Source organism: Theropithecus gelada, chromosome 4, assembly GCF_003255815.1.
Source record: "Theropithecus gelada isolate Dixy chromosome 4, Tgel_1.0, whole genome shotgun sequence".
NCBI classification, from domain to species: Eukaryota; Metazoa; Chordata; class Mammalia; order Primates; family Cercopithecidae; genus Theropithecus; species Theropithecus gelada.
Window position 1 is genome coordinate 60,016,253 of NC_037671.1, and position 20,585 is coordinate 60,036,837.

Genomic DNA, 20,585 nt, shown 5'->3' on the forward strand with positions numbered 1-20,585 from the left:
TTGCACCTGAAAAATTAAGATAGTCCACTTTGCCTAACATATTTTTGGCAGGTAGTTTGAAGGAACTGAAAGCATTCTGAGATTTTGCAAAGCATAACTGCTTTCGATTCTATGCCTATATTGTTCTTAATATTGTACTTTATACTTTAATGAAATGAAAAGTACTGAATAATAATCTGATTTCTTTTTCTTCCTTCATGGGTTAGTAGGGATATAAATGATAGGAAAGCATATAGTTAATTCCATTTATTCTATTTATTCATTCATAAATGGGTTATGTACCTATTATCACCATTTTCCATGGTAGGATTATTGAGTCCAGTTGTTACGTGTTTTCCTTTCAATTCCAGGTATTGTAACATGGTATGTGAGTAAGTTTGTAATTGTTGCAGTGTGCTCCAGGAATACATTCCTACTAATCTGATTGTCTCCACAGGGTAGATTTTGCAGATACACTTCAACTCATTTACAGTTCAGGACAGCATGAGAGCAGGGGGATAATAAAGATTTAGTAACGTTATTGGTGTATTTGGCTGCATGTGGGTATTTGTATTTTTCCAGATTCTTCTTGGATTTAGTGTTATTTCTGAGAGATTTTTCTTTTCAATGAGTTTCATCTAAGATTGTTAAGATGCATAGAAAGAATAGACAAGATTCTCCTTGACTAAACATTTAAATATAAAAGCACTCAGGCTATAGTATAGAATGGAAATAAAAATTGGGAAAAGTGTTAAACTGACTCCAAACATTAACTTTTTATAGTGGATTGAGTGGTTCCAAGTTGTAGAGGGACCTATCCAAAATGGTACAATTAAAACAAAAATGAATTTTAAATACTCATTTCCCCTACTAAGTGTGTGCTGTTATCACACTTCAGCTATTATGCATTAATTACTGCATAATTTGTGAGGCAAATTAAACAGATCTATAGCCATTGGATAAATGATCTCCACTCCAGCAGCTTGCAACTGTCTGTGGTTCCTTGCACATACTAGGTGTTTTCATTCCTGTTTTGTCTTTACTGATTTAGTCCCATCTGCTAGAGTGTACATAACTTCTGCTCAGTCGTTAAGGCTCATAGCAGGTGACACTGATTACAAGATGTCTTCTTGTTACTCTCAGGCTGGGATAGGTGCCTCTTTTTTACGTATGTCTATCAGTGTATTTTTCCATCCCATTTTTACAATTGCCTTTTCACTTGTCAGTTCCTACTATTAGACTATGAGATCCTTGAAATTAGAGGTTGTTCTTTATTCACAAATGCTTCACGCTATGTTTTCAATCTAGTAGTAAATGCTGTACAAGTGTCTGTAGAACAAATACATGAAGCCAACTCTCAAATACTAGAATGTTCATTGCTGTGAAGCACTATTGAAAACTCTTATTTTGAAAGCTGAATTAAACATATTATCACCTACATATGGACACATCTGAATCACTACACTAAATTACTGTGTTTAATTTAGTTCTAAAATAAAAGCAGTATCTTTTGTCCTCTAGTTTTTTAAACAGAAAGGGAAAAGTCGTAAGTGTAAATTGCTTCCCAATATAATCTCTTGAGTTCATATTTAATAAAGATAAGTTACTCAATCAACAATTATTCCATGTGTGAGGGTATTTGTACATAAATCACTTAGTCTGGCTTGGATTTAACATTGATAGGACATAATTGATCTTTAAAAGTTTTATGAAGAATCACAGACTGTGAAATTAAAGGCAGTTGAATTGTCTAATTTTGCCTGTCCATCAAGCAGACACCTGTTTTCTTGGTAGTGGAAACCTTGTTTTATATGTATTATTGACCAGTCCATTAATTGACTGTCTCACAATAATTAACATCATGTTACCTTTTAGTTTATATCAGGAAAACCTACCAGAGTTTTCTAATCTGATAAACTGCCAACTAGAGTTTTTCCCACTTCCCCAAAATGTTTAAAGGTGTCATGAAAGAGGTATATTATGTTTTCTGGCTCATGATTTGGCAATCCAATTTGTCATTACATATTACACAGAGTTGTCATGAATGAGAAGGGGTGGAAAATATCCAGTAAGCCAGTTTTACTCTGATTCTGTCAATCTATAGCAAGCTGCCCCTTGAAATTTGCTTTCTGATTATTCATAAGTATTGTCACTGTTCTTACAAAAGGGAAAATGAAAAGTGCACAATAGGCCAGGCACGGTGGCTCACACCTGTAATCCCAGCACTTTGGGAGGCCAAGGAGGGTGGATTATCTGAGGTCAGGAGTTTGAGACCAGCCTGACCGACATGGTGAAACCCCATCTCTACTAAAAATACAAAAAATTAGCCAGGCATGGTGGTGGGTGCCTGTAATCCCAGCCACTCGAGAGGCTGAGGCAGGAGAATTGCTTGAACCTGGGAGGCGGAGGTTGCAGTAAGTCAAGATCACACCACTGCACTCCAGCCTGGGTGACAGAACACAACTCCCTCTAAAAAAAAAAAAAAAAAAAAAAGAGAAAGAAAGAAAAGTACACAATAGTCAGTTTGTCACTGAAATCGTTGGAAAGTATTGCATGTTTATGTATTTGCCTCATCCCCAAAATTAATGGTTCATGAGGTCACCTGTATTACTTTCCTATTGCTACTATAAGAAATTATCACAGGCCAGGAGTGGTGGCTCATTCCCATAGTCCCAGCACTTTAGGAGGCCAAGGCAGGAGGTTCACTTGAGCCCAGGAGTTTGAGACCAGCTTGGGCTACATAATGAGATCTCATCTCTACAAAAAATAAAAAATTAGTGGAGTGTGATGGCACACACCTGTAATCCTAACTACTCGGGAGGTTCAGGTGGGAAGATCGCTTAAGCCCAGGAGTTAGAGGTTGCAGTGAACTATTATTGCACTGCCGCACTTCAGCCTGAGTGATAGAACAAAATTCTGTTGCTAAGAAAAATAAAAAAAGAAAGAAATTACCACAAACTTAGTGTCTTAAAATACCACAAATTTACTAGCTTACCTCAGTCCAAAAATGGGTTTCACTAAGCTATAATCATAGTGTCAGCAGGATTCATTCTGGAGGCTTGAGCAAAGAATCTATCTCCTTAGCTTTTCCAGCTTCTGGAGGCCACCTGCAACCCTTGGCTCATGACATAGTCCTCCATCTTCAAAATCAGCAACCACATCACTCTGACCTTTACTTTGATTACATTGGGCTGCCCACATAATCCAAGATAATCTCCCCATCTTAAAGCATTTAATCATGTCTGCAAAATCCCTTTTGCTCTGTGTGTTGGGGATCCCCAAGAACACTCCCAAGTTTAATTCTTTGCTGGGAGGACTCACAGGATTCAGCATATAGTCATACTCACAGCTATGATTTATTATGGCAAAAAACACCCAAAACAAATAGAAGCCAATCAAGAGAAAGGCCCTTGGGCAAAGTCTGGAAGAAATTGTGCACAAGGTTTCTAAGGTCCTCTCTCAATGGAGTCACCAAGGATGTGCTTAATTCTCTCAGCAATGGGTTGTGACAACACATGTAAAATGTTAACTGAAGCAAGTCATTAGAGACTTAGTGTCCATGGTTTTTACCAGGGCTGGTCATATAGGCAACTTCTACCTATCATGTGCTAAAATTCCAGACTCCCAAAAGCAAAGGAGGCATTCAGCATAAACTGTATTGTTTGCCAAAACATTTTAGGCATAGTGAGCAACCCTTATCCATTAATAGTGGGAACCCTCTAAAGTCTAATTTCCCAGATAATATCCAAGGGCCAATCCTAGAAGTAGGCCTTTTCAAGGATAGCATTTAAGACTGCTGTGTTAACTCGTTTCTTCACATCATATAAGATCATTTATTTGCAGGTTTCAGGGACGTTTTAAGGGGAGACATTATTCTGCCTACAGTGTCCTTATTTTTTTTGTATGCTCAGACCTCTAGCCCAGTGTCTTGCATTTAGTGAGGACACGGGAAATTTTCCTGTGGACCGTGATTTGGCATATTCCCCTGTGGCCTGGGCTTAGCAAATAGCATTAACATCCACCCAGTACCTGAATAGAAAATCTATTTTGGTCCTTTCCCTTTTACTACCCTTTATATCCAATCAATCACGAAGTCCCATTAATTCTACTCTAAGCATTTTTTAATTTCCTTTGGATTCACAACTGTACTGACACTGTAGTTCAGGCTACCATAACTTCTTGACTAGCTTTGTCTATAGACTCTGGGCTAGTTTCAAGCTCTAGTTTTGCTTCTTTCTAGTCCTGTGTCCAGGCAGAAACAAGTGTCTTCTTTTAGAACACAAATCAAATAGTGTTATTGTCCTATTAAAACCCCTTCAGTGGTATCTGTACTTCTCCAGACTCAGTTTTTACCCTCTTGCCTTGCACACTATACAGTTTCCAGTCACACTGAATTTCTCTTGGTTTCTCAAACAGACATGCTCCCTCAGGTCTTATATGAGTTTGTTCCTTGGTACTAAACACTTTCCACTTTCTTTGCCAAGTTAATTCTGGTTATCCCTTTACTTGGGTCTCAGCATAAACATTGTTTTCTCAGGGAGATCTCACCAGCCTTCTAAATAGGTTAGGTCCCTTTACCACCTACTCCTTGGCACCTGAACTTTCCCTATCATTGCACTCATCCACAAAGTTATGATTTTGTCTCTCTCTCTACTAGGTTATACTCTCCACTATAGTAGAGTCTCTACTTTGTTTTCTTTTATTTCACTAATAACTAGCATATGAATTCAGGCATACTAGGTGTTCAATAAATATTTCCTGAATTAGTGAATGGATTACTACCTAAAACTTTTAAGAGTGATTGTATGGCAGCTTTGGAAAACAGCCTAGTAGTTCCTCAAAAGGTCAAACATAGAGTTACTGTAGGACCTAGCAATTTCACCTCCATGTATGTATTCATGAGAAATGAAAACATACATTAGTGATTTTCCAGAGCGGAGAAAGTTGGAAGAAATGGGGAGTGACTGCTGAGTATGGGGGTTTCATTCTGAGGTGATGACAATGTTATAAAGCTGATTATTGTAATGGTTGCACAATTCTGTGAATATATTAAAAACTATTAAATGGTGCACAATTTGTAAATTGTACAGTATATGTGTTGTATGTCAATAAAGCTGTTATTAAAAAAGAATGATTGAAAATCAACCAATGTATCATTCAACCTTGAAAGAGAACTGATGTCTAACATAGATTAAGGAGAACATTAAACTCAAGAAATACTGATTGAATGAGTGAATAGCCTATTATCTTCCCAAGACTACTACATTCTGTGTTGACTGAAATGTCCAGTCAGCTATTTCACTTCAAACTCAAGCACTCACATACATGCTTTCCTTGGGTTGACTGTTGTAGTTTGGTAAGAAGCAGAAGGGCTTTATGTATAGTATGTGAAATATTTTAAAAAGGAATGAATTCAAGGGTTGAGATTTAATAAAATTAATACTTTTAAGTCATTCATCAAGAACACCCTTAACTAACACTGGCTGTCCCTCCTCCTTTGCCCCAGCCACTGCTAGTGTGTGGTACAGGGTAATGAATGAAATGACTGATTCAGGTTTGGGTGCCAGCAGGTGTCCTCATTATTGCTTTTGCAATAGTGTAATATCACTTTAGTGAAAAAGGCAGATAGCTTCTTCTTAGCATGAAATTAGTTTTGACCAAATGATTACCCTGAAAGGATCTCAAGGAATCCATGCAGATCTGTAGACCACAATGTGAGCGCTGCTGTCCTAAGTGATATAAAATCACAGAAGCCTTATAACAAAGGTTCAGAATGTGTTTACAGATCTCCCTGGTATTCGATATTAGGTTGTGCGCAAGTGGTCCTTGCTTTTAGTATTGATAATCATTGCAATCAAGGTGGAAATTATTTGGTCAAATTTCTTTTCTTTTCTTTTCTTTTTTTTTTTAAAGACAGGGTCTCACTTTGTTATCCAAGCTGGAGTATAGTGGAATAGTCACAGCTCACTGCAGCCTCAACCTCTGGGCTCAAGCAATCCTCTCATCTTAGCTTCCCAAGTAGCTGGGGTTACAGAAGTGTGTCACCACGCCCAGCATATTTTAAAGTTTTTTTGTAGAAATAGGGTCTCACTATGTTGCCCGGGCTGGTCCCAAACTCCTGGGCTTAAGAAATCCACCTGCCTTGGCCTCCCAGAGTTCTGGGATTGTAGACATGAGCCACTTTGCCAAGTTTCTCCTTAATGTGGTATACGTCTAATTAAGGAGACAGCATTGCTAATTGTTAAATAATTAGCATTTCTCTGCTTTTCACTGTCAGTGGATGCATTAACAGCAATCACTTCAACCTTTGTTATCTCTGGTCTTAATTTTTTTTTCCTCTTCTGTTCTCTTCTCTCTTATCTAGAATAGTGAAATAAGGTGGCCAAGGAGGTAGAGAGGGGTCAGGGACTCTGTAGTAAGTAACCTTTCATGGCCTAAGAAGCTCACACCATTGCTCTGGATAGCTTCTCTTAGAAGCTTTCTGAATGACTTATGGTAATAAATTGGAGATGGATTGAAACATTCCGGCTGCTCCACATCTGGGTACCGAGAGGCCTGCCACCAAATTCTCGATTTGAGTTAAAAGATGTCATTCAGGACACAGTTTCAGGCATAGTCAGGCTCAGCCCATGAATAATTTTCCAAGAAATGATGTAAGAGAAAAACTGCCAACGTATTCTGTGATTTGCAATTAGATTTTAAAATATAGCTACCATAATTTGTGATAACACTGAAGGATAATGTACTAGTGGCAGTTTAGGGTTTTGCAATGTGTTAATGTATGTTGTCTTTGTTTAGCTTTTTCTACGTGTTTCTTCAGGGAACACTAAAATGCTTCTTTGTGTTGCAGAAGATTTCTCAGCATGGCCAGGTGGCATTTAAAGAGCCTAATGAGAAAGATGACTTGGCTCCAAGTGGCAATGTCAAAAGATACATCGCAGCTGCCCTGTCTCAGAGGGCGTGGAACGAAACCACATTCTCAATTACTGCCCAGTGCTGGGGCATCACTACTCCTTCTCAGCATCTGTCTTCTTCCAGCAGTATTCATGCCCTCTTTTCATCTGTTCAAGTGGGTGCTTTGGCATGAAGGAAGCTGTGCTTTATCTCCCAAATGCATCTTGCTGTCTTTGGCACATTTGTTGTTTGTTGGTGGTGGTGCCAGGACTCAGCTGTTTCATGACCAGCTTTGAGAGAGTGAATCAATTGTTATTGTTTTTCTTTTTGAAATACCCATCAGACTTTGTGATTCCCCTTTAAAAATGAAGGCTGCTTCATGTTACTATCAGGAAAAAGAAAAATAAGTCACAGAAAATTTACATCACTTTCACATTTGATTATATTGGGTAACTGGTCAGAAGAAAACTAAGCCTTGATTTTTCACAATGTTCATTTAAGTGGGAACAAATTCTAGATTTCTCAGAAATCTCAGTTTCTAGAAATATAGCATTAGGAGTATACTGATTTGGCCTTGGCTTTTAAAACTCCTTAGAGAGAGAGAGAGAGGGAGACAAAGAAGAAAAAGGGCGGAGGAGGGGGGAGAGAGAGAGAGAGAGAGAGAAAAGGAAAGAAAGAGAAAGAGAAAGACAAAGAAAAAGAAAGAGTGAGACTTTATTATTTCCAGCTTTTCACTGTCCTAGGAGGGCAGGAACCCTCTAAGAAGTACTTTGTGAGAATCCAGGAGATTGCTTCTCACTTGAATGTTATTTGAAATTTCCTGTGGACTGTGGATCTGAAATCTTAGGGTCAGGATGAAGGATTTGTGATCTAAGGATTCTTGACCGTACCTTCTAAAAAAACCACAAATTAATATAGGTAGAACTCATCACCACAGGATTACTATCCAGCTGTCTCAAATCCAGATGGAACTGAGTAATAAATTCACAAAGTTGAAAGTTCTTTGTTTTTGAAGTATCAAGTTAAACCTTTTATGCCTGATGCTGTTATTCAAAACCTAAACCAGTTCTAAGTTTAAAAACCAGCGCAAGAAAACTTCAACTCTGTAAGGTTTTTAGAATGACGTTTAAAATTTGGCCGAACCTAATTTATGGCTTTAAAAAAGAGGAAAGCCAGAATATATTCATGCCCTACCTTTGTATATGGTTGACATTCTGTGAAATGGTCTCCACAGCATTGTGCTAACAAGGGATACTGAAAAAAGAAGCTTCTTGAGGTCAGTGTCTCCTCATGCTTTTACTAGCAATCAGCTAGTTTTGCCAGTTATGTGACCTTGAACAAAATCACCTTTCCATGACTTAGTTTTCTCAACTGTGATATGGGAATAATAGTAGTGATATCTTAGAGCATTGCATAAGGATGAAAATAATAAATACAATAAAGCACTAGAACAGTGCCACATACATCATAAACACTACATTAGGTGTTGCAGTTATAACTGAGATGATGCTAATTGTACAAGTAAAAAGATGAATAAAGAGAATGTAAGAGAGAAGGAGAAAGTGTGAGGGGGAGGGGGGAGAGAGAGAGAGAGAGAGAGAGAGAGAGAGAGAGGATCTTCTTCCTGACAAGGAAGGGAAAAGGAGTTGGTGGTGACAGCTGGCATGTTCCTTGGCATTCTCTTTTGGAAACTAACTTTCTAAGTGGGTGGAGGTTCATGGAGGGAGGCTTCCCTTTGGGCACAGGGTCTTTTCAGCCTTGCCAAAGATTCCCGTGTCCCTGGGATCTGCAGAGCCCCAGACATGAGGACTAATCTCAGTCATGACTATGAGAATCTCAACAGTGATTAGTGAAGACCCATGACTATAGACCGGGGGTAGGGTGGGATGAGTCTGTTCTTCTCTACCTTTGATTCTGTAACACACACAATCTCTGTACATTTTTAAGGGAAAGAAAACTTAGTAGGCTGGGTACGTGGAGTTGAATTTAGGTTTGTTCAAAGGTAATAAAGAAATTCAATGTTTTTTGTGTACCTGGATCGTAGACTAAGATTTATACCCGTTGTGTTAATTGGCTTTTGTAATTATTTTTTATAGATGTGTTCTTGGATGTTTCACATACATATGTCCCATTTTTCAAAATATATCTTTGATAGTAGGGACCATGTAAAAATATCTGTCATAATCCTCCACTGTGTCAGAATATCACGAATATCACTCTGCACACAGCGAGTGTTTAGTCAATATTGATGTTCTATACAGGGTCCCAGGATACGGTTCATAACCAGCGTACTGGGGTACAGAGGTATAACCATATCCCTTCACCAAGTCACATAATACAAAACTTTCATCAATATATGACAGTTTTTTCTTTGTATCAATTGAATATTGTCACTCAGAACTCTGTAACATATGACATAGATTAAATGGATTGTGTGATGCACTTTAGTTAATATATAACTATCATTAAAGAAAGAGCATGTGAGAACATTTGTACCAAAATATAAGCGACTAAGGTCAGAGCAGAAGACAGCTGTATTCAAACAGCCACACAGTGCAGAAAGGCGGCAAGGGAATGCATGAAGCCATAACTAGGGAAGCTTTTATGGAAATTGTGAGATGTCACATGATTTTCATGTTATTGTTAATGACTTTGATGATGATTTTGGTATTTAGTCTCTTTCAAGTACACTGCCAAAATTCTAGAATTCAAAAAAGTGTGACAAATACTAAAAGGTTAAGAATTACCGTTTTGGAATAATTATATCTTTTAAAAAATAGTTTGAGGCACTTAAATATTAGGTAGTTGATTCTTTCAACAGCATCTTTTGGGGCCAAAAAGAGTTATTTCAGCTGGATTGCCTCCTGCTTATTGTCCAGTGGTCAAGGAGATTTTAAGCAGCAAGGACAAAGAGATCTGGTATGACTTCTAAGGCTTCCATGCATTTCTTTGGAAAAGAGACAATTAGCCCAAATGGATTTAGATAGTTTATGCAGGAGCTTAATGTTTGCATCAGTTTCCTTTGCTCTGTAAGTCACATAGGGTTGGTGCACACATGGGCCCAGGAAAATATTGTACACAGAGGATATGCATCACTGTTGAGAAACCCCGAGTTTAGAAAACCCTCAAGCTGGTAAGGGGCTGCTGGTAAACCTGTCCAGTCTTTGCTCTCTAGGAAAACATTATCTGTCTTACCTTGGAATGTAAGCAAATCCCCCCTGAAGAAGGCAGGGAGACTTCATTATCCTGAAGAGACTAAAGAAATCTGCTCTCGGATCAGGAGAGTGACATTCTCTCTAGCTTCTATAGCTGTCTGTTATGCAAATATCCTTGAACAAAATTGTTATTGAGCAATCATTGATGTATAATGCACTGGGTTTAACACTGAGGAAGAAATGATAGAGACCATCAGATCTGAATTTGAATTTGAATTTTGCTGCATACTAATTGGGTCATCTTGGGTGAGTTATTTAACTATTATTCCCTGTAAAGTGGAGAATAGTATTTTCCTCTTTGTAGAGCTATTGAAATAATTAAGTTACATAGTGTACTTCAAGCACTTAGCACTAAACAGAAATAATCACATTGTAAAAGTTAGGATGGCATTAGGCTGAGAGTGCCAGAAAACTTGGCTATCAGTAGCTTAAAAGAAGACTTTTCCCCCCTTGCATAAGTAAAAGGCCAGAAATAGATACCCAAGAGCCGGTTTGGTTGCTTACTAATGCTGCCAGAGATAGGCTTGCTCTGCCTTCCTTAACATGTGGCTCTTGTCATTACAGTTGCAAATGGTTGCTGTTCCTCTAGGCCTAAATCTACTTTCCAGGGAGGAAGAGAGTGGACGCACCCAAAAACCCTCTACTTGCAAGCTTTGTAATTTTTTATTTTTATTTTTTATACTTTAAGTTCTAGGGTACATGTGCACAATGTGCAGGTTTGTTACATATGTATACATGTGCCATGTTGGTGTGCTGCACCCATTAACTCGTCATTTACATTAGGTATATCTCCTAATGCTATCCCTCCCCACTCCCCCCACCCCACAACAGGCCCCAGTGTATGATGCTACCCTTCCTGTGTTTAAGTGATCTCATTGTTCAATTCCCACCTATGAGTGAGAACATGTGGTATTTGGTTTTCTATTCTTGCGATAGTTTGCTGAGAATGATGGTTTCCAGCTGCATCCATGTCCTTACAAAGGACACGAACTCATCCTTTTTTATGGCTGCATAGTATTCCATGGTGTATATGTGCCACATTTTCTTAATCCAGTCTGTCACTGATGGACATTTGGGTTGATTCCAAGTCTTTGCTATTATTTTGGAGTGAAAGCCCTTCTCAGGGACTTCATTCATATACTAACTGGCAAATTCTGGGTTACATAGCTACTCTTAGCTGGGAGATTGGACATTTTTAGTTAGGTACACAGTTTCCCCAAACAAAATTAAAATTCTGCTAAAAAGGAAGAAGGTGGAATAGACACTGGCTAGTTGACTGGCAGTGTCCGCCACAGACATTATACTTGTTCAGGCTGTTCATGTTCTAATATGGTACTTCTGTGAGCAATAAAAACTTTCTGTCCTGGCAGTAACAGACTCTAGTTGGTGTTTGCTTTTCATTAGACATTTATATTTAAACTTAAAAAGGTTAATTCTACTTGATCCAGTGGTCAAAGGACAGATACATTCTCAGCTTCCAGATTTCAGACAATGTGAATAACATATTTAGAGAACTCTAAAATAGAACAGAATTAACATGTCATAGTTAATAGGCCTACTGAAAAGCCTTATCAGCCCTAACACAGGTAGCCTAATTACCATATATTTTAATTTCTTCTTCTTCATTAACAGGTACTATGGGGGGCATTTTCAATGAATTGGCTATCAGCATTTTGGCTTTAAGCTTCTGTTTCCATCTTTATATTACCAAGAGTTGGTCAGTTGGGTATCAAGTCATTCTATGGAGTCTAGTTTCTTGGATGTGAATTAACCTGTAAGTTTAGGAATATTTATTTCAGCCACTTTCGGTGGCATAAATGCTACTAAAATGTATTTCTCACTCCTTAATAGGAGAAAACTGAAAACAATTTTTCCTAATTTTGGTGATTCAGAATCATCTGTTAAGCATCAGTTATTATGAAATTTTATAGCCATAGCTATTGACATAAAACTCCTAGAGTCAACTTATTCCTTGTTTATTTGCTTCTTTTTCATAAAATGAAGCTGATTTGTGAGACCCTTTGGGTCAGTGTAATAGGCCACCCTCAAGAGTCATCATCATTCTTAAAGAAGTTTTCAATGCATTCACTGTTGCTCTTGCCCTTGACTTTTCATCCCTGTTTAAATAATTATTTTTGGTATCTGTAACATCCATAGTTGGATCACAAGTACCAACCTATGAACTTACACCCACTTTCCCTTCTCATTTGTACAAATGTCATTAACAAAGTGGAAGGGGAATCTCCCTCATCCTTTCAAAGAATTTTGAATGTGTTTTGTGTGGGCTTATTCCAAAGCACAACTCAGCAAACATTTTCTGTAAAGGAAAGACAGTAAATATTTTAGTCTTTGTGGACCACATACAGTCTCTGTTATATATACTTTTTTATTTTTTCATTTGCAGCTTGAAGGGCCATACGTAGACAGGTCAGATTTGGCCTGTAGGCGAAGTTCACTGACTCTCGTTCCAAAGCATATGGTTCTTTATCACTACAGCAGTGGTCTCCAAAAATTTTTTAAAGTGTATCCCTCTTAAAAAAGCTTCGAGAATGTACTCACAGCCTAGATATCAAAATATTTATTTTTATTTATAAAATATTACATGTTTTTTATCAAACTAATAAATTATGTACATTATAAAACATGCTCAAAAATATAAATTTAAAAAGCATGAGATGAAATGTGAATATAAATAGAAGTTCTAAAAGTTCTTTCTGTGCCCCAGGAGATCATCTTGCCTACTTTTTGGGCAATCTGCATTTCATCTTGGAGTTCTCCCTGTTGGAAGAAAAAGATAATGCTTGTCACATGACACTGGCCCACAATTTTCTAGAAGATCTTACTATCAGCCCTTGTCTTGAGTCTACTTAAACCCAAGGGAACTTAATTCATTTGGACCTGCCAAAATAAAGGTTGAAAAACATTACAAGAATAGACTTAAAAAAAGTAGTTCTCAAAGCTATTCAGAAAATAGACTGTGATAGAAAATAAGCTCTTCAAGATCATAAAAGTCTCCTTCAGGATCATAATTTATTAACCATTTCACTTTTTTCACTGGCGAATGTACAGTCTTTTAATGTGATATCTCACTTGCAATGCCAAGGCTACCTTTTGGGAAACAGCATGGAATCCAGGTAAATGCATTTACTTATGAAACCGGACTGTTAAGTGACCAGTACCTAGAACTCAGGGCACTCTCAAATTGTTTTCTAAGAACCATTATTGAAGTGCCCTGCATCAGACCCAGCATGGTAGGTACCACGCTAAGTGCTTTACACACATTTCCTCATTCCTCCTCAATCTTAAGAGATAAGTACCACCACCTTTTTAGGCTAATTTTCCAAATGGCACAGAAAAAGAGTGCATAACAGAGCTGCTTTTAGGTACTAATCGTTGGCAAAACCAACTTGAACAAGTGTGAGGGGAAAAGAAAGGATGTTTGATTCATACAAGCAACCTGTGTTCACATAGGGTGATAGTGCAGCTGTTTCAGGGCAACTGAAAATAGGACTGGGAAGTTGGAGAACTCTGCCACTTCTCTCTGCTTTTCTCACTATGTGGGCTCCACTCCCTCTTCCTGCAAAGTGGCCTCCTCCTCATGGTGGGAAGCAGGGCTGCCAGCAGCTGCTAGTTCACGTGTCCCAACTTCATCACCTGAGAGAGATACTCTCTTCCTAAACCTGGACCACTTCACTGGCCAGGGTATGCTGCCCTGATTGGCTCAACCCTGTAGGTGTCTCTAACCTCTGCATTAGGTCAAGAGATTAAACTAAGGTTCTTAGTTTTGGATTCATGGAGTTTATAGTTGGCTCTAGGTAAATTTTAGCATACTAATGAACACATTACAATTTTTATGTGGAGTGTATGTATGTAATAGGTGCATATTTCTGGGGATATGTCCATAACGTCTATTTAGGAGACAGAATTCTCTTTTTGCTTGTTCAGTTACCTTGTTACAATTTTGACCTTACTTAACAATTCTTTCTATTAAATTATTTCTGGAAAAATAGCTGGTGTGACTTCTAAGTGGTCACAAAGGTAGTATTTGCAGGAAGCTACTGCTACTCCCAGAGTTGAAAAAAACACAAAAGGGGGTCTGGAATCATTACAATTTAAAAACATGGGGAGGGGGCCCCATAGACCTGAAACTCAGCTCTCTAAGGAGCCCCTGCTCATATGGTGTTGGGACTTCTTAGAAAGAATGCCAGGCAGCTGATGCGAAGGGCTCTGAGGGGACGTGCCGGTGCTTGTTACGAGTGCTGGAGTCTCTTCACACTGGACTCAACTGAAGCCTCCAAAACACACTGGCATTTTGAGGATGGAAGTACAGGAGCCACAGCAGACAGTTCACCTACAGGAAGAAACAGGACCCTTCTTCCTCCTCCAGTCTTGCCGTTACCCCAAAGTGCCACCTCTTGATGAACCCTAACAGGTGACAGCTAGTGAAGCAGAAGTGTGATGTGCAGCATCACAAAGCTAGGGGTTTTAAAGTTCAGAGATAATAGTTCAATCACTGGCCCAGTGGCCCTTTCAAATTCTTAAGGAGAACTGAGACCCCAAAGGTTAAAACCTCTACCTTACATTTCCTAATATTTGGGGAAAAGGATTGTTTTATGCATGGAGGCACTGCTTCACAGGTGAAGATAAATCAAAATCTGAACTGTTTTATTTTCTGGATTCTGGTATCACATAGAACAGATTAATCTCTTATGGATGTTCTGGAACTAAACTTATGCAATTAGGCAGTGAGGTTCTATTTTTTTCCCTTGAATGTTCTGCTTCTTCCCTTTCGCTTTGCCTGGAAGGAGATTTCATTTCTTAGGATGATGTATTGCACACCATCTGTGGTGGTCTAGAGCACCAAGGTCACCCAGGGGGCCTGTGTGTGCTTCTCTCTTGCCCTTCAGGCCATGATGGATAGAGAGGTTAGAGACGTCTAAAGGGTTGAGCCAATCAGGGCGGCATACCCTGGCTAGTGAAGTTGTCCAGGTTTAGGAAGAGAGTATCTCCCTCAGGTAGCAAAGTTGGGACACGTGAGCTAGCAGGTGCTGGCAGCTCTGTTTCCCACCATGAGGAGGAAGTCACTTCGAAGAAAGAGGGAGCGCAGCCCACATAGTGAGAAAAGCAGAGAGAAGTGGCAGAGTTCTCCAGCTTCCCAGTCCTATTTCCAGTTGCCCTGAGACAGCTACACCATCACCCTGTGTGAATACAGGTTGCTTGTATGAATCAAACATACTTTCTTTTCCCCTCGTGTTCAAGTTGGTTTTGCCGATGATTGGTGCCTAAAAGCAGCTCTGTTGTGTGCCCTTTTTCTACACCATTTAGAAAATTAACCTAAAAGGGTGGTGGTACTTGTCTCATAAGATTGAGGAGGAATGAGGAAATGTGTGTAAAGCACTTAGCTACCTACCGTAAAGTACGTACCATATAGTACATATCACAAAAAATTGTCACGGACGCAATATTGGATCATTAATAGCCTAGCTTATCACTAATCTGTGTTGTGTATAGCAACTTCTCTCTGAGCCTCTTTTACTACTTTACTATGCCGTTTGTTTTTCCCTTTTTCTGATACCCCGATACTGTCAAAACCCAACAAGGCATAGGGAGGTAGCTATTAACCCACAATGGCAGTGCATCACTTCTTCAAAGACATTACCTTAGTGCAGGTGTCTGTGGGGGAAGGTGTCCATTTAGACTTAAAAGTGATTTGATTTTCTCTTCATCTTCTGTTAGGCACCCTTGCTGTTCTTCTCCACTATCTGTTGTTGAATTGGCGTCCTTATTTCTAATTGGTGATGTGGAAGCTACACATTTGAGTCTATCTTCTCTCAGTTTTTTCTTTTTGTTTTGTTTCTTCCAAATCGTATTATATCTCTTTTGCATGTTGGCTTCTCATGTGAAAAGTCTTGTTATTTATTTATTATATTTCAGAAGATCAGTGTAATAATTTTCAGTAACAATTATAACTCTCCTGCAGGCCAGTGTATTCTTTTGAGGCATGAGATAGGAAGCTAAATTACAATCCGAAGGTGTCTTGGGCCGGGCACAGTGGCTCATACCTGTAATCCCAGCACTTTGGGAGGCTGAGGCTGGTGGATCACGAGGTCAGGAGATTGAGACCATCCTGGCTATCAGGGTGAAACCCCGTCCCTACTAAAAATACAAAGAAAACCGGGCGTGGTGGCGGGTGCCTGTAGTCCCAGCTACTTGGAAGGCTGAGCCAGGAGAATGGCGGAATCCGGGAGGCGGAGCTTGCAGTGAGCCGAGCTCACGCCACTCCACTCCAGCCTGGGCAAAAGAACGAGACTCCATCTCAAAAAAGAAACAACAACAACAACAAAACAAAATATTAGCTGGGTGTGGTGGCGCACATCCCTGTAGTCCCAGCTACTCCGGAGGCTGAGGCAACAGAATCGCTGCAACCCGGGAGGCGGAGGTTGCAGTGAGCGGATATTGCACCCCTGCACTCCAGCCAGAGCGAGACTCCATCTCAAAAAAAAAAAAAAAAAAAAAAAAAATAGATGTCTTGGCGATCTATCAGTAAATGTATGTAAGAGGACACCCTTTCTCCAGGTTGTTTGATTTAGCCATCATTGCTGCAGACTTGAGAGGATAAAAGTACTTAGTTCTTCAGAAATTATTTTCAATTATCAAACCAGACAGCTAATGATTATGCAATTGCTATTTCAAATGAACAATTTAGAGATAAAAATAGAACATAATTGTTTTATGTGTCTAAACAACTATCTCTGCCTCATAAATACAAAGATATGGGGATGTACTCAATTATCAAAAACAAAAGAGAACAAAACAAAAACCAAAAAAGCATGTGGGAGCAAGTAATGTCAAGAAAGGTTTCCTACAATAATCAATGGAAAAATTGTTATTAGGGAGGCAAATGGATTCATATGAGTTTTGCCAAGCTTCGTCAAGTGTAGCATTATCAATTTGATACTTTCAGTCACACAGGCTACTAATTTAAATGAGTTGATTTAAACTGACCTGAGTGACTGAAATAACTGTGTTGATTGTTCAGCTATTTGGATCACACACACACTGTTTGAGACAAATTTCAAGCTGCATTAGTGCAGTGAGACAGTGTGATATAAACGTCCACATTTCTATCTTGCGCCCCACCCCTCCTCTCCCTTCTTGGCTTATACATCCAACTGGCCACTGGACAGTCCACATGAATAGCCACCTGATATGGTTTGACTATGTGTCCCCGTGTAAATCGCATCTTGAATTGTACTTTCATAATTCCCACGTGTTAAGGGAGAAACCCGGTGGGAGATAACTGAATCAAGGGAGCGGGTTCCCCATACTGTTCTCGTGGTAGTAAATAAATCTCGCGAGAACTGATGGTTTTATCACGGGTTTTCGCTTTTTCCGTCTTCGTCATTCTTTCTTTGCTTGCTGCCATCCACGTAAGGTGGGATTTGCTCCTCCTTACCCTCGTCCATGATTGTGAGGCTTCCCCAGCCACGTAGAACTGTAAGTCCAAGTAAACGTTTTTCTTTTGTAAATTGCCCGATCTCAGGTATGTCTTTATCAGCAGCGTGAAAATGGACTAATACACCACTTTAACACATTCAAAACAATTCTCAACTTCTTTCTGAAAAATCTGCTACTCTTCCTGTATTCTGTTGGACCAAATGATATCCATTGTCCAACCTTTTCTCAGGTCAAAATCCTAAATTATTCTTGGCTTCTTTCTTTTGCTCACATCCCATAGCTGCTTCATCAGCTGTACCTTCAAACGATGCCCCAGTTCTAGATGTCATATTTTAGCACCCATAGTGCCCCTACCTGGTCCAAGCCTCCCTCATTTCTCTCCTGGATCTGCAGTAGTCTCCTAACTGGTTCTCTCTGCCACTCAGGCTCTTCACCATTCTCCACAGAGCAGCCACCCGGGTGGTTTAAAAACATAAATCACCTCACATCTTTTGCATATTCAAAATGCTCAATAAGTATGCAGTACACTCAAAATAACATCCAGGTGATTTGTGTTTTTCTTATATTTCCTATAATTACCATGTATAATTTTTATAACCTAAAAAACATTTTTTTTTACATTTTTACTTTTATAAAGGATGTAACATTTTAAATACAAATTAAAGAAAGTATTTCTTGGTACAGGCTTGCTTTCTTTAATAACTTTTTTTGTTTTGAAACAGTCTCACACTGATTCCCAGGCTAAAGTGCAGTGGTACAATCATAGCTCACTGCAGCCTTGACCTTCCAGGCTCAAGCTATCCGACCACTTCTGTCTTCAGAGTAGCCTAGGATCGCAGGTGTGCACCACCACACCCAGCTATTTTCTTCATTTATGTTTTGTAGAGACAGGGTCTCACTGTGTTGCCCAGGTTGATCTCAAACTCCTGGTCTCAAGCAATCCTCCCACCTTGGCTTCGCAAAGTGCTGGAATTACAGATGTGAGCTGCTACACCGGGCTGAATCATTTGGTTTGATACGCTTACCCTGATGCTAACTTCAGAAGCTTCCTTTTGTTTTGACTATTTTTATTGCCAATTAGATAAAAGATAGTACTCAGTGACACTGGAAGACAGCATATTACAGTGGAAAAGTTACAGGTTTTAAGCCAAAAGACATAGAATTTAGTTTATTTGTCAATGGAATTGCCACATGGCTTTAGCCAGTTGACTTAAACTTTCTGTCCCTCATCTAAAAAAAGTGAGACTAATAATATCTGGCTTACCTGCCACATAGGATTTTTGTGAAGATCAAATCAATATTAGAAAGTGTTTGGTAAAGTATAAAACACTCAATGAATGCTAATGAAAAACAACAGAATTACTCAATAGTCAAATGATAGGTTGCAAAATCTGCACATGGAGTAATGAATTACCTTAAAACACTTATTAAAGTAAGCGTTCAAATGAGCATTGCATTTCTTAAATGTAATAATAACCCAATATCCATACGCATAGAGGATGATTAGATTAGTAGATGTCAGATGCTAACTGAATAAAAATTAGAATGACAGATGTAGAGTTGGAATATTTCTGCCCATTAGAGGAGACAACTGTTCATAACTCAGAGAAAACCTTTGCCTTGTTAAGTGAATAGGCTTTCTAATATACTATGAGGGAGGAGTTAAGAGCATAGACTGGGCTGTGAGTGGAAATAGTGCTCTGTTCTGGATGGGGAGAGAGGTAACTGGTAGTTTTTTGGCGGAAGCCATAGGCTGACCTTGAGAGAAGTGGTCCTCTTGTCAGGTGGTTCTAGGAGAAAGTTTGTTTTGCTAGTCTTGGAAGCACCGTAGATACTAGAAATGAGGCCTAAGGAAAAAAGCTCTTTGCCCACTGGGAAAATTTAGAGTTGGAGGCTTAGAAGGAACAAGAAAGGTTTTGAGATGCTTATTCAGTTTAAAGCAATCCAACATTTACTGAATACTAGACATTGCTAGATCAATTTGTATATTATCATATTTGGTTGTTACCATGCATTTTTAGGTAGATGTAATTATCACTGTACGGATAGGAAAACTCTAGACTCACGAGGAGTTACAGAAGTTGTTCAAGATCACCCAACTAGTAAATGAGCAATTTGGGATTGAAATCCAGTTCTGTTGCCTCTTTACACTTATATCCTCTTAAGTATCAATGAACTTCTGTGTAGTAGAAGCCTTGTATTTGTTCATATTAAAGATTTTCAGTGAGATCGACATGAGGATTTTTTAAGGGATATTAGCAGTCTTTGATACCAGGGTATGATGCTATTGGAAGAAACAAACCCCAGTAATGTGTGAAGCTGCTTTGTTTAACAAAGGAGGAAAATTGGAATAATGGCTCAGCCTCTGACAGATTATCATGATTTTTTTCCAGTCAGATATTTTCTTGGCAAAAAACTATTTTGCTGTTTTGAATATAGGCTTTACAACATCCAAAAGAATCTTACTGAATCAGTGTGTATTATGTAAGGAACCAAGGATTTTTCTGCACTAAAAGCTCTGGATGGTTTCATTCAGGTGTAGGCAAACGGCATAGCTGCCTATAATTCATGACCTGCTTCGTGGAGTCAGGGACATTATTTGACAAGGACACTGTTTCATTAACATTTTTCTGCTCCACATAACAAAACAGAATACATGATTTCAAAGAGAGCTTTTCAGTCACGTGGGCCTCATTTCAAATACTTCAAGACAAGATTTTTGCGTTGGGGAAATCCAAGATTTAGTAAAATCCAGCCTTCTTTTCACAAAGATTCACATTTTCTAATATATTATGGACATACATTAGGTACTCCTTTGAATTTTGTTGGCCCCATATTTTTATTAGAAAACAAGTCTCTTAACACCAAAACAACTGAGACTTTTTTCAATTTATGTTGAACTATGTAAGTAAAATCTAAGAATATGGAGGTTTTATACATTTTTTTCTTGTCAATTTACAGCTAGCGTCTGTAACATAAATTTGTAAAAATCATCTGTCCATAAATATAATGATAGTTTAGGTTCTCTTTATTTATTTG

General features: G+C 38.8%; 1 pseudogene; it reads right to left on the reverse strand.

Annotated features, from left to right (window-relative positions):
* Nucleotides 1–15,974, reverse strand: part of LOC112622594 — a 76,997-nt pseudogene extending 61,023 nt beyond the window's left edge.
* Nucleotides 15,975–20,585: the final 4,611 nt, after the last annotated feature.